We start from the raw sequence: 15,167 nt of genomic DNA on the forward strand, positions 1-15,167 counted from the left end.
TCGATTCTTTTCGATTCTATTCGTTTCGATTCGATTCGATTCCTTTTCTTTAGATTCGATTCTTTGCGATTCGATCCTTTTTGATTCGATTCGATTCTTTTCGATTCGATTCGATTTCAGTCTTTTCGATTCGAATCGATTCGATTCTTTTTGATTTGAATCAATTCTTTTTGATTCAATTCAATTCTTTTCCATTCGATTCGATTCTTTTCGATTCAATTCTTTTCGATTCGATTCAATTTGATTCTTTTCGAATTGATTCATTTCGATTCGATCTTTTTGATTTGATACGATTCTTGTCGATTCCATTTAATTTGATTCGATTCCTTTCAATTCAATTAGGTTATTTTCGAGTCGATTCCAATCAATTCGATTCTTTTCTATTCGATTCGATTCTTTTCATTTGATTTCATTCTTTTCGATACGATTCGATTCGATTCCATTTGATTTTTTTCGATTTGATTCGATACGATTCTTTTCATTTCGATTCAAATCGATTCTTTTCGATTCTATTTGTTTCGATTCGATTCGATTCCTTTTCTTTAGATTCGATTCTTTGCGATTCGATCCTTTTAGATTCGATTCGATTCTTTTCGATTCGATTCGATTCGAGTCTTTTCGATTCGAATCGATTCGATTCTTTTTGATTTGAATCAATTCTTTTTGATTCAATTCAATTCTTTTCCATTCGATTCGATTATTTTCGATTCGATTCATTTCGATTCGATATTACTCGATTTGATTGTTTTTGATTTGATTCGAATCTTTTCTATTCTATTCATTTCAATTCTTTTCGATTCGATTCGATACGATTAGATTCTTTTCGATTGGATTCGATTCAGTACGATTTGATTCTTTTTGATTCTATTCAGTTAGATTCTTTTCAATTCGGTTTGATTCTTTTTGATTCAATTCTTTTTGATTCGATTCAATTCTTTTCATTCCAATTTGATTCGATTCGATTCTTTTCGTTTCAAATCGATTCATTTCGATTTGATTCTTTTCTATTCGATTCGATTCTCTTCGATTCAATTCAATTCGATTCGATTCTCTTCGATTTAATTCAATTCGATTCTTTTCGATTCGATTCCATTCGATTCTTTTCGTTTCAATTCAATTCGATTCTTTTTGTTTCAATTCGATTCTTTTTGATTCTATTCTTTTCCATTCGATTCGAGTCTTTTCTCTTTGATTCGATTCTTTTCGATTCGATTCCTTTCGATTCAATTTGATTCTTTTCGTTTCGATTCTATTCTTTTCTATTCTATTCGATTCACTTGTTTTTTATTCGATTCGATTCAATTCTTTTCATTCCAATTTGATTCGAATCGACTCTTTTCGATTCAATTCCATTCGGTTTGATTCTATTTGTTTCGATTTGATTCTTTTGGATTTCATTAGATTAGATTCTTTTCGATTCGATTCGAATATGTCATTCAATTCGATTCGATTCGGCTCTTTTCAAATCGATTCGTTTCGATTCGATTCTTTGCTATTCGATTTGATTCTTTTCGTTTCAATTTGATTCTTTTCGATTCGATTTAATTCGATTCAATTCTTTTCAGATCGATTCGACTCTTTTCAATTTGATACGATTCGATTCTTTTCGATTTGATTCGACTCAATGCTTTTCGATTCAATTCGTTTCGATTCTTTTCGATTCGATTCAATTCGAGGCTATTCGGTTCTTTTCGATTCCATTAAATTTGATTTGATTCTTTTCTACTCAATTAGATTATTTTCGATTCGTTTCCATACAATTCGATTCTTTTCGATTCGATTCGATTGTTTTCGATTCGATTCAATTTTCTATCAATTCGATTAGATTCTTTTCATTTCAAATCGATTCTTTTCGATTCGATTCAATTAGATTTTTTTGATTCGATTAAATACAATGCGATTCTTTTGTTTCAATTCGATTCTTTTTGATTCGATTGTTTTCGATTCGATTCGATTCAATTCTTTTCATTTCGATTCGATTCATTTCTATTCAATTCTTCGATCTATTCAATTTTTTCGATTCGATTCTTTACGTTTCGAGTCGATTCCTTTCGATTCGATTCTTTTATAATCTATTCAATTCATTTCTTTTCGATTCGATTCAATACAATTGGATTCTTTTCGATTCGATTCCTTACCATTAGATTCTTCTCTATTTGATTCAATCGATTCTTTCAATTCAATTAGATTCGATTCTTTATGCTTTGATTCGATTCGATTCTTTTAATTTCGATTCGATTTTTTTTTCGATTTGATTCTTTTCGATTCGATTCGATTCTTTTCACTTCGGTTCGTTTCTTTTCAATTCGATTCGAATCTTTTCGATTCTATTGGATTTGATTCAAATCTTATCGATTTTATTCGATTCAATTCTTTTCAATTCAACTCGATTCTTTTCGATTCGATTCGATTCGACAGTTTTCGTTTCGATTCGATTCTTTTCGATTCGATTTGATTCTTTTCATTTCGATTAGATTCTCTTCGATTCGATTCTTTTCGTTTCGATTAGATTCTTTTCGATTCCATTCGATTCAATTCTTTTCACTTCGACTCGATTCTACTCGGTTCATCTCGAATCGATTCGATTCTTTTTGATTTGATCTATTCGATTCTTTTCGATTCAGTTCAATTCAATTCGATTCTTTTCTATTTGATTCGATTCTTTTCCACTCGATGTGATTTGATTCGTTTTGATTTTTTTCGATTTGTTTCAATTCGAATCTATTCGATTCTTTTCGTTTCAATTCGATTCGATTCTTTTTGATTCAATTCCATTCGATTCGAATAGATTCGATTCTTTTCGATTCGATACGATTCGATTCTTTTCGATGCGAATCAATTCGATTCGATTCTTTTTTATTCGATTCGATTCGATTCTTTTAGATTTGATTCGATACGATTCTTTTCTATTCGATTCTTTTCGATTCGATTCGATTCTTTTCGATTCGATTCGATTCGATTCTTTTCAATTTGATTCGTTTCGATTTGAATCTTTTTGTTTTGATTTGATTTTCTACAATTCGATTCTTTGGATTCGATTCTTTTTGATTTGATTAGATTCGATTCATTTCAATTCAAATCAATTCAATATGATTCGATTCGTTGCAATCTGATTCGATTTTTTCGAATCGATTTGATTCGATTCGATTAGTTTCGATTCGACTCGATTTGATTCGATTCGATTATCGATTCAATTCAATTCCAATTATTCTCAATTCGATTCGATTATTTTTATTCAATTCTATTATTTTCGATTCGATGCGATTCGATTCGATTCGATTCTTTTCGATTCGATTTGATTCTTTTCGGTTCGATTCGATTCTTTTCGATTCGATTCGATTTGATTCGACACTTTTCGTTTCGATTCGATTCTTTTCGATTCGATTGATTCTTTTCGTTTCGATTAGATTCTCTTTGATTCGATTCTTTTCGATTCCATTTGATTTGATTCTTCTCCATTCGATTCGATTCAATTCTTTTCGAATCGATTCGATAAGATTCTTTTCATTCGATTCAATTCTGTTCGATTCTATTCTATTTGATTCGGTTCAAATCGATTCTTTTCAATTCGATTCTATTCGATTCTTTTCATTTTGATTCGATTCTTTTCGATTCAATTCTTTTCGACTTGGCTTGATTCGATCATTTGGATTCGATTTGTTACATTACGATTCAATTCTTTTCGATTCTGTTCGATTCGATTCTTTCGATTCAGTTCGTTTCGATTCTTTTTGATTCGATTCGATTCTTTTCCATTCGATGATTCGATTAGTTTCGATTTTTTCGAATCGTTTCAATTCGATTCAAATTCTTTTCTATTCGATTTGATTCTTTGCTATCTATTCGATTCGATTCGATTCGATTCGTTTCGATTCCATCTTTTTGATTCGACACGATTGGATTCGAATCTTTTCGATTCGATTCAACTCAACTCAGTTCTTTTCGATTCGATTTTTTCGATTCGATTCTTTTCAATTCGATTCAAATCGATTCATTCCAATTCAATTCTTTCCGATTCGATTCGATTCTTTTCGATTCGATTCGATTCTTTTAATTCGATTCGAGTCTTTTCAATTCGATTCAATTCGATTCTTTTCAATTCAATTCTTTTCGATTCGATTCTTTTCGATTCGACTCGATTTGATTCTTTTCGAATTGATTCATTTCGATTCGATCTTTTTGATTTGATACGATTCTTGTCGATTCCATTAAATTTGATTCGATTCCTTTCAATTCAATTAGATTGTTTTCGAGTCGATTCCAATCAATTCGATTCTTTTCTATTCGATTCGATTCTTTTCATTTGATTTCATTCTTTTCGATACGATTCGATTCGATTCCATTTGATTTTTTTCGATTTGATTCGATACGATTCTTTTCATTTCGATTCAAATCGATTCTTTTCGATTCTATTCGTTTCGATTCGATTCGATTCCTTTTCTTTAGATTCGATTCTTTGCGATTCGATCCTTTTGGATTCGATTCGATTCTTTTCGATTCTTTTCGATTCGAGTCTTTTCGATTCGAATCGATTCGATTCTTTTTGATTTGAATCAATTCTTTTTGATTCAATTCAATTCTTTTCCATTCGATTCGATTCTTTTCCATTCGATTCTTTTCGATTCGATATTACTCGATTTGATTGTTTTTCATTTGATTCGAATCTTTTCTATTCTATTCATTTCAATTCTTTTCGATTCGATTTGATACGATTAGATTTTTTTCGATTGGATTCGATTCGGTACGTCGATTCTTTTCGATTCTATTCAGTTAGATTCTTTTCAATTCGGTTTGATTCTTTTTGTTTCGGATTGATTCTTTTTGATTCAATTCTTTTTGATTCGATTCAATTCTTTTCATTCAATTTGATTCGATTCGATTCTTTTCGTTTCAAATCGATTCATTTCGATTTGATTCTTTTCTATTCGATTCGATTCTCTTCGATTCAATTCAATTCGATTCGATTCTCTTCGATTTAATTCAATTCGATTCTTTTCGATTCGATTCCATTCGATTCTTTTCGTTTCAATTCAATTCGATTCTTTTTGTTTCAATTCGATTCTTTTTGATTCTATTCTTTTCCATTCGATTCGAGTCTTTTCTCTTTGATTCGATTCTTTTCGATTCGATTCCTTTCGATTCAATTTGATTCTTTTCGTTTCGATTCTATTCTTTTCTATTCTATTCGATTCACTTGTTTTTTATTCGATTCGATTCAATTCTTTTCATTCCAATTTGATTCGAATCGACTCTTTTCGATTCAATTCCATTCGGTTTGATTCTATTTGTTTCGATTTGATTCTTTTGGATTTCATTAGATTAGATTCTTTTCGATTCGATTCGAATATGTCATTCAATTCGATTCGATTCGGCTCTTTTCAAATCGATTCGTTTCGATTCGATTCTTTGCTATTCGATTTGATTCTTTTCGTTTCAATTTGATTCTTTTCGATTCGATTTAATTCGATTCAATTCTTTTCAGATCGATTCGACTCTTTTCAATTTGATACGATTCGATTCTTTTCGATTTGATTCGACTCAATGCTTTTCGATTCAATTCGTTTCGATTCTTTTCGATTCGATTCAATTCGAGGCTATTCGGTTCTTTTCGATTCCATTAAATTTGATTTGATTCTTTTCTACTCAATTAGATTATTTTCGATTCGTTTCCATACAATTCGATTCTTTTCGATTCGATTCGATTGTTTTCGATTCGATTCAATTTTCTATCAATTCGATTAGATTCTTTTCATTTCAAATCGATTCTTTTCGATTCGATTCAATTAGATTTTTTTGATTCGATTAAATACAATGCGATTCTTTTGTTTCAATTCGATTCTTTTTGATTCGATTGTTTTCGATTCGATTCGATTCAATTCTTTTCATTTCGATTCGATTCATTTCTATTCAATTCTTCGATCTATTCAATTTTTTCGATTCGATTCTTTACGTTTCGAGTCGATTCCTTTCGATTCGATTCTTTTATAATCTATTCAATTCATTTCTTTTCGATTCGATTCAATACAATTGGATTCTTTTCGATTCGATTCCTTACCATTAGATTCTTCTCTATTTGATTCAATCGATTCTTTCAATTCAATTAGATTCGATTCTTTATGCTTTGATTCGATTCGATTCTTTTAATTTCGATTCGATTTTTTTTTCGATTTGATTCTTTTCGATTCGATTCGATTCTTTTCACTTCGGTTCGTTTCTTTTCAATTCGATTCGAATCTTTTCGATTCTATTGGATTTGATTCAAATCTTATCGATTTTATTCGATTCAATTCTTTTCAATTCAACTCGATTCTTTTCGATTCGATTCGATTCGACAGTTTTCGTTTCGATTCGATTCTTTTCGATTCGATTTGATTCTTTTCATTTCGATTAGATTCTCTTCGATTCGATTCTTTTCGTTTCGATTAGATTCTTTTCGATTCCATTCGATTCAATTCTTTTCACTTCGACTCGATTCTACTCGGTTCATCTCGAATCGATTCGATTCTTTTTGATTTGATCTATTCGATTCTTTTCGATTCAGTTCAATTCAATTCGATTCTTTTCTATTTGATTCGATTCTTTTCCACTCGATGTGATTTGATTCGTTTTGATTTTTTTCGATTTGTTTCAATTCGAATCTATTCGATTCTTTTCGTTTCAATTCGATTCGATTCTTTTTGATTCAATTCCATTCGATTCGAATAGATTCGATTCTTTTCGATTCGATACGATTCGATTCTTTTCGATGCGAATCAATTCGATTCGATTCTTTTTTATTCGATTCGATTCGATTCTTTTAGATTTGATTCGATACGATTCTTTTCTATTCGATTCTTTTCGATTCGATTCTTTTCGATTCGATTCGATTCGATTCTTTTCAATTTGATTCGTTTCGATTTGAATCTTTTTGTTTTGATTTGATTTTCTACAATTCGATTCTTTGGATTCGATTCTTTTTGATTTGATTAGATTCGATTCATTTCAATTCAAATCAATTCAATATGATTCGATTCGTTGCAATCTGATTCGATTTTTTCGAATCGATTTGATTCGATTCGATTAGTTTCGATTCGACTCGATTTGATTCGATTCGATTATCGATTCAATTCAATTCCAATTATTCTCAATTCGATTCGATTATTTTTATTCAATTCTATTATTTTCGATTCGATGCGATTCGATTCGATTCGATTCTTTTCGATTCGATTTGATTCTTTTCGGTTCGATTCGATTCTTTTCGATTCGATTCGATTCGATTCGACACTTTTCGTTTCGATTCGATTCTTTTCGATTCGATTGATTCTTTTCGTTTCGATTAGATTCTCTTTGATTCGATTCTTTTCGATTCCATTTGATTTGATTCTTCTCCATTCGATTCGATTCAATTCTTTTCGAATCGATTCGATAAGATTCTTTTCATTCGATTCAATTCTGTTCGATTCTATTCTATTTGATTCGGTTCAATTCGATTCTTTTCAATTCGATTCTATTCGATTCTTTTCATTTTGATTCGATTCTTTTCGATTCAATTCTTTTCGACTTGGCTTGATTCGATCATTTGGATTCGATTTGTTACATTACGATTCAATTCTTTTCGATTCTGTTCGATTCGATTCTTTCGATTCAGTTCGTTTCGATTGTTTTTGATTCGATTCGATTCTTTTCCATTCGATGATTCGATTAGTTTCGATTTTTTCGAATCGTTTCAATTCGATTCAAATTCTTTTCTATTCGATTTGATTCTTTGCTATCTATTCGATTCTTTTCGATTCGATTCGATTCGATTCGTTTCGATTCCATCTTTTTGATTCGACACGATTCGATTCGAATCTTTTCGATTCGATTCAACTCAACTCAGTTCTTTTCGATTCGATTTTTTCGATTCGATTCTTTTCAATTCGATTCAAATCGATTCATTCCAATTCAATTCTTTCCGATTCGATTCGATTCTTTTCGATTCGATTCGATTCTTTTAATTCGATTCGAGTCTTTTCAATTCGATTCAATTCGATTCTTTTCAATTCAATTCTTTTCGATTCGATTCTTTTCGATTCGACTCGATTTGATTCTTTTCGAATTGATTCATTTCGATTCGATCTTTTTGATTTGATACGATTCTTGTCGATTCCATTAAATTTGATTCGATTCCTTTCAATTCAATTAGATTGTTTTCGAGTCGATTCCAATCAATTCGATTCTTTTCTATTCGATTCGATTCTTTTCATTTGATTTCATTCTTTTCGATACGATTCGATTCGATTCCATTTGATTTTTTTCGATTTGATTCGATACGATTCTTTTCATTTCGATTCAAATCGATTCTTTTCGATTCTATTCGTTTCGATTCGATTCGATTCCTTTTCTTTAGATTCGATTCTTTGCGATTCGATCCTTTTGGATTCGATTCGATTCTTTTCGATTCTTTTCGATTCGAGTCTTTTCGATTCGAATCGATTCGATTCTTTTTGATTTGAATCAATTCTTTTTGATTCAATTCAATTCTTTTCCATTCGATTCGATTCTTTTCCATTCGATTCTTTTCGATTCGATATTACTCGATTTGATTGTTTTTCATTTGATTCGAATCTTTTCTATTCTATTCATTTCAATTCTTTTCGATTCGATTTGATACGATTAGATTTTTTTCGATTGGATTCGATTCGGTACGTCGATTCTTTTCGATTCTATTCAGTTAGATTCTTTTCAATTCGGTTTGATTCTTTTTGTTTCGGATTGATTCTTTTTGATTCAATTCTTTTTGATTCGATTCAATTCTTTTCATTCAATTTGATTCGATTCGATTCTTTTCGTTTCAAATCGATTCATTTCGATTTGATTCTTTTCTATTCGATTCGATTCAATTCAATTCGATTCGATTCTCTTCGATTTAATTCAATTCGATTCTTTTCGATTCGATTCCATTCGATTCTTTTCGATTCAATTCAATTCGATTCTTTTTGTTTCAATTCGATTCTTTTTGATTCTATTCTTTTCCATTCGATTCGAGTCTTTTCTCTTTGATTCGATTCTTTTCGATTCGATTCCTTTCGATTCAATTTGATTCTTTTCGTTTCGATTCTATTCTTTTCTATTCTATTCGATTCACTTGTTTTTTATTCGATTCGATTCAATTCTTTTCATTCCAATTTGATTCGAATCGACTCTTTTCGATTCAATTCCATTCGGTTTGATTCTATTTGTTTCGATTTGATTCTTTTGGATTTCATTAGATTAGATTCTTTTCGATTCGATTCGAATATTTCATTCAATTCGATTCGATTCTGCTCGTTTCAAATCGATTTGTTTCGATTCGATTCTTTGCTATTCGATTTGATTCTTTTCGTTTCAATTTGATTCTTTTCGATTCGATTCAATTCGATTCAATTCTTTTCAGATCGATTCGATTCTTTTCAATTTGATACGATTCGATTCTTTTCGATTTGATTGGATTCAATGCTTTTCGATTCAATTCGTTTCGATTCTTTTCGATTCGATTCAATTCGATGCTATTCGGTTCTTTTCGATTCCATTAAATTTGATTTGATTCTTTTCTACTCAATTAGATTCTTTTCGATTCGTTTCCATACAATTCGATTCTTTTCGATTCGATTCGATTGTTTTCGATTCGATTCAATTTTCTATCAATTCGATTAGATTCTTTTCATTTCAAATCGATTCTTTTCGATTCGATTCAATTAGATTTTTTTGATTCGATTAAATACAATGCGATTCTTTTGTTTCAATTCGATTCTTTTTGATTCGATTGTTTTCGATTCGATTCGATTCAATTCTTTTCATTTCGATTCGATTCATTTCTATTCAATTCTTTTCGATTCTATTCAATTTTTTCGATTCGATTCTTTTCGTTTCGAGTCGATTCCTTTCGATTCGATTCTTTTATATTCTATTCAATTCGATTCTTTTCGATTCGATTCAATACAAATGGATTCTTTTCGATTCGATTCCTTACCATTAGATCCTTCTCTATTCGATTCAATCGATTCTTTTCGATTCAATTAGATTTGATTCTTTATGCTTTGATTCGATTCGATTCTTTTAATTTCGATTCGATTTTTTTTTTCGATTTGATTCTTTTCGATTCGATTTGATTCTTTTAATTCGGTTCGTTTCTTTTCAATTCGATTCGAATCTTTTCGATTCTATTGGATTTGATTCAATTCTTATCGATTTTATTCGAATCGATTCTTTTCTATTCAACTCGATTCTTTTCGATTCGATTCGAATCGACACTTTTCGTTTCGTTTCGATTCTTTTCGATTCGATTTGATTATTTCATTTCGATTAGATTCTCTTCGATTCGATTCTTTTCGTTTCGATTCGATTCTTTTCGATTCGATTCGATTCAATTCTTTTCACTTCGACTCGATTCTACTCGATTCATTTCGAATCGATTCGATTCTTTTTGATTTGATCTATTAGATTCTTTTCGATTCAGTTTGATTCAATTCGATTCTTTTCTATTTGATTCGATTCTTTTCCACTCGATGTGATTTGATTCGTTTTGATTTTTTTCGATTTGTTTCAATTCGAATCTATTCGATTGTTTTCGATTCAATTCGATTCGATTCTTTTTGATTCAATTCCATTCGATTCGAATAGATTCGATTGTTTTCGATTCGATACGATTCGATTCTTTTCGATGCGAATCAATTCGATTCGATTCTTTTTTATTCGATTCGATTCGATTCTTTTAGATTTTATTCGATACGATTCTTTTCTATTCGATTCGATTCGTTTTGATTCATTTCGATTCTCTTTGATTTTTTTGATTTGATCTTTTCAATCGATATGATTCGATTCGATTCTTTTCGATTCGATTCTTTTCGATTCAATTCGATTCGATTCTTTTCGATTCGATTCGATTCGATTCTTTTCAATTTGATTCGTTTCGATTTGAATCTTTTTGTTTTGATTTGATTTTCTACAATTCGATTCTTTGGATTCGATTCTTTTTGATTTGATTAGATTCGATTCATTTCAATTCAAATCAATTCAATATGATTCGATTCGTTGCAATCTGATTCGATTTTTTCGAATCGATTTGATTCGATTCGATTAGTTTCGATTCGACTCGATTTGATTCGATTCGATTATCGATTCAATTCAATTCCAATTATTCTCAATTCGATTCGATTTGATTATTTTTATTCAATTCTATTATTTTCGATTCGATGCGATTCGATTCGATTCGATTCTTTTCGATTCAATCAATTCGATTTGATTCTTTTCAATTCGATTCGATTCTTTTCGATTTGATTGCATTCGATTCAATTGTTTTCGATTCGATTTGATTCTTTCGATTCGATTCGATTCTTTTCATTACGATTCAATTCAATTCGATTCTTTTCGATGCGATTTGATTCTTTTCGGTTCGATTCGATTCTTTTCGATTCGATTCGATTCGACACTTTTCGTTTCGATTCGATTCTTTTCGATTCGATTGATTCTTTTCGTTTCGATTAGATTCTCTTTGATTCGATTCTTTTCGATTCAATTTGGTTTGATTCTTCTCCATTCGATTCGATTCAATTCTTTTCGAATCGATTCGATAAGAATCTTTTCATTCGATTCAATTCTGTTCGATTCTATTCTATTTGATTCGGTTCATTTCGATTCTTTTCAATTCGATTCTATTCGATTCTTTTCATTTTGATTCGATTCTTTTCGATTCAATTCTTTTCGACTTGGCTTGATTCGATCATTTGGATTCGATTTGTTACATTACGATTCAATTCTTTTCGATTCTGTTCGATTCGATTCTTTCGATTCAGTTCGTTTCGATTCTTTTTGATTCGATTCGATTCTTTTCCATTCGATGATTCGATTAGTTTCGATTTTTCGAATCGTTTCAATTCGATTCAAATTCTTTTCTATTCGATTTGATTCTTTTCGATTCGATTCGATTCTTTTCCATTCGATTCGATTCGTTTCGATTCGATCTTTTTGATTCGACCCGATTCGATTCGAATCTTTTCGATTCGATTCAACTCAACTCAGTTCTTTTCGATTCGATTTTTTCGATTCGATTCTTTTCAATTCGATTCAAATCGATTCATTTCAATTCAATTCTTTCCGATTCGATTCGATTCTTTTCGATTCGATTCGATTCTTTTAATTCGATTCGAGTCTTTTCAATTCGATTCAATTCGATTCTTTTCAATTCAATTCTTTTCGATTCGATTCTTTTCGATTCGACTCGATTTGATTCTTTTCGAATTGATTCATTTCGATTCGATCTTTTTGATTTGATACGATTCTTGTCGATTCCATTAAATTTGATTCGATTCCTTTCAATTCAATTAGATTGTTTTCGAGTCGATTCCAATCAATTCGATTCTTTTCTATTCGATTCGATTCTTTTCATTTGATTTCATTCTTTTCGATACGATTCGATTCGATTCCATTTGATTTTTTTCGATTTGATTCGATACGATTCTTTTCATTTCGATTCAAATCGATTCTTTTCGATTCTATTCGTTTCGATTCGATTCGATTCCTTTTCTTTAGATTCGATTCTTTGCGATTCGATCCTTTTGGATTCGATTCGATTCTTTTCGATTCTTTTCGATTCGAGTCTTTTCGATTCGAATCGATTCGATTCTTTTTGATTTGAATCAATTCTTTTTGATTCAATTCAATTCTTTTCCATTCGATTCGATTCTTTTCCATTCGATTCTTTTCGATTCGATATTACTCGATTTGATTGTTTTTCATTTGATTCGAATCTTTTCTATTCTATTCATTTCAATTCTTTTCGATTCGATTTGATACGATTAGATTTTTTTCGATTGGATTCGATTCGGTACGTCGATTCTTTTCGATTCTATTCAGTTAGATTCTTTTCAATTCGGTTTGATTCTTTTTGTTTCGGATTGATTCTTTTTGATTCAATTCTTTTTGATTCGATTCAATTCTTTTCATTCCAATTTGATTCGATTCGATTCTTTTCGTTTCAAATCGATTCATTTCGATTTGATTCTTTTCTATTCGATTCGATTCTCTTCGATTCAATTCAATTCGATTCGATTCTCTTCGATTTAATTCAATTCGATTCTTTTCGATTCGATTCCATTCGATTCTTTTCGTTTCAATTCAATTCGATTCTTTTTGTTTCAATTCGATTCTTTTTGATTCTATTCTTTTCCATTCGATTCGAGTCTTTTCTCTTTGATTCGATTCTTTTCGATTCGATTCCTTTCGATTCAATTTGATTCTTTTCGTTTCGATTCTATTCTTTTCTATTCTATTCGATTCACTTGTTTTTTATTCGATTCGATTCAATTCTTTTCATTCCAATTTGATTCGAATCGACTCTTTTCGATTCAATTCCATTCGGTTTGATTCTATTTGTTTCGATTTGATTCTTTTGGATTTCATTAGATTAGATTCTTTTCGATTCGATTCGAATATGTCATTCAATTCGATTCGATTCGGCTCTTTTCAAATCGATTCGTTTCGATTCGATTCTTTGCTATTCGATTTGATTCTTTTCGTTTCAATTTGATTCTTTTCGATTCGATTTAATTCGATTCAATTCTTTTCAGATCGATTCGACTCTTTTCAATTTGATACGATTCGATTCTTTTCGATTTGATTCGACTCAATGCTTTTCGATTCAATTCGTTTCGATTCTTTTCGATTCGATTCAATTCGAGGCTATTCGGTTCTTTTCGATTCCATTAAATTTGATTTGATTCTTTTCTACTCAATTAGATTATTTTCGATTCGTTTCCATACAATTCGATTCTTTTCGATTCGATTCGATTGTTTTCGATTCGATTCAATTTTCTATCAATTCGATTAGATTCTTTTCATTTCAAATCGATTCTTTTCGATTCGATTCAATTAGATTTTTTTGATTCGATTAAATACAATGCGATTCTTTTGTTTCAATTCGATTCTTTTTGATTCGATTGTTTTCGATTCGATTCGATTCAATTCTTTTCATTTCGATTCGATTCATTTCTATTCAATTCTTCGATCTATTCAATTTTTTCGATTCGATTCTTTACGTTTCGAGTCGATTCCTTTCGATTCGATTCTTTTATAATCTATTCAATTCATTTCTTTTCGATTCGATTCAATACAATTGGATTCTTTTCGATTCGATTCCTTACCATTAGATTCTTCTCTATTTGATTCAATCGATTCTTTCAATTCAATTAGATTCGATTCTTTATGCTTTGATTCGATTCGATTCTTTTAATTTCGATTCGATTTTTTTTTCGATTTGATTCTTTTCGATTCGATTCGATTCTTTTCACTTCGGTTCGTTTCTTTTCAATTCGATTCGAATCTTTTCGATTCTATTGGATTTGATTCAAATCTTATCGATTTTATTCGATTCAATTCTTTTCAATTCAACTCGATTCTTTTCGATTCGATTCGATTCGACAGTTTTCGTTTCGATTCGATTCTTTTCGATTCGATTTGATTCTTTTCATTTCGATTAGATTCTCTTCGATTCGATTCTTTTCGTTTCGATTAGATTCTTTTCGATTCCATTCGATTCAATTCTTTTCACTTCGACTCGATTCTACTCGGTTCATCTCGAATCGATTCGATTCTTTTTGATTTGATCTATTCGATTCTTTTCGATTCAGTTCAATTCAATTCGATTCTTTTCTATTTGATTCGATTCTTTTCCACTCGATGTGATTTGATTCGTTTTGATTTTTTTCGATTTGTTTCAATTCGAATCTATTCGATTCTTTTCGTTTCAATTCGATTCGATTCTTTTTGATTCAATTCCATTCGATTCGAATAGATTCGATTCTTTTCGATTCGATACGATTCGATTCTTTTCGATGCGAATCAATTCGATTCGATTCTTTTTTATTCGATTCGATTCGATTCTTTTAGATTTGATTCGATACGATTCTTTTCTATTCGATTCTTTTCGATTCGATTCTTTTCGATTCGATTCGATTCGATTCTTTTCAATTTGATTCGTTTCGATTTGAATCTTTTTGTTTTGATTTGATTTTCTACAATTCGATTCTTTGGATTCGATTCTTTTTGATTTGATTAGATTCGATTCATTTCAATTCAAATCAATTCAATATGATTCGATTCGTTGCAATCTGATTCGATTTTTTCGAATCGATTTGATTCGATTCGATTAGTTTCGATTCGACTCGATTTGA

The sequence above is a fragment of the Canis lupus genome, chromosome 34 (genome assembly GCF_048164855.1).
Source record: "Canis lupus baileyi chromosome 34, mCanLup2.hap1, whole genome shotgun sequence".
Classification (NCBI taxonomy): domain Eukaryota; kingdom Metazoa; phylum Chordata; class Mammalia; order Carnivora; family Canidae; genus Canis; species Canis lupus.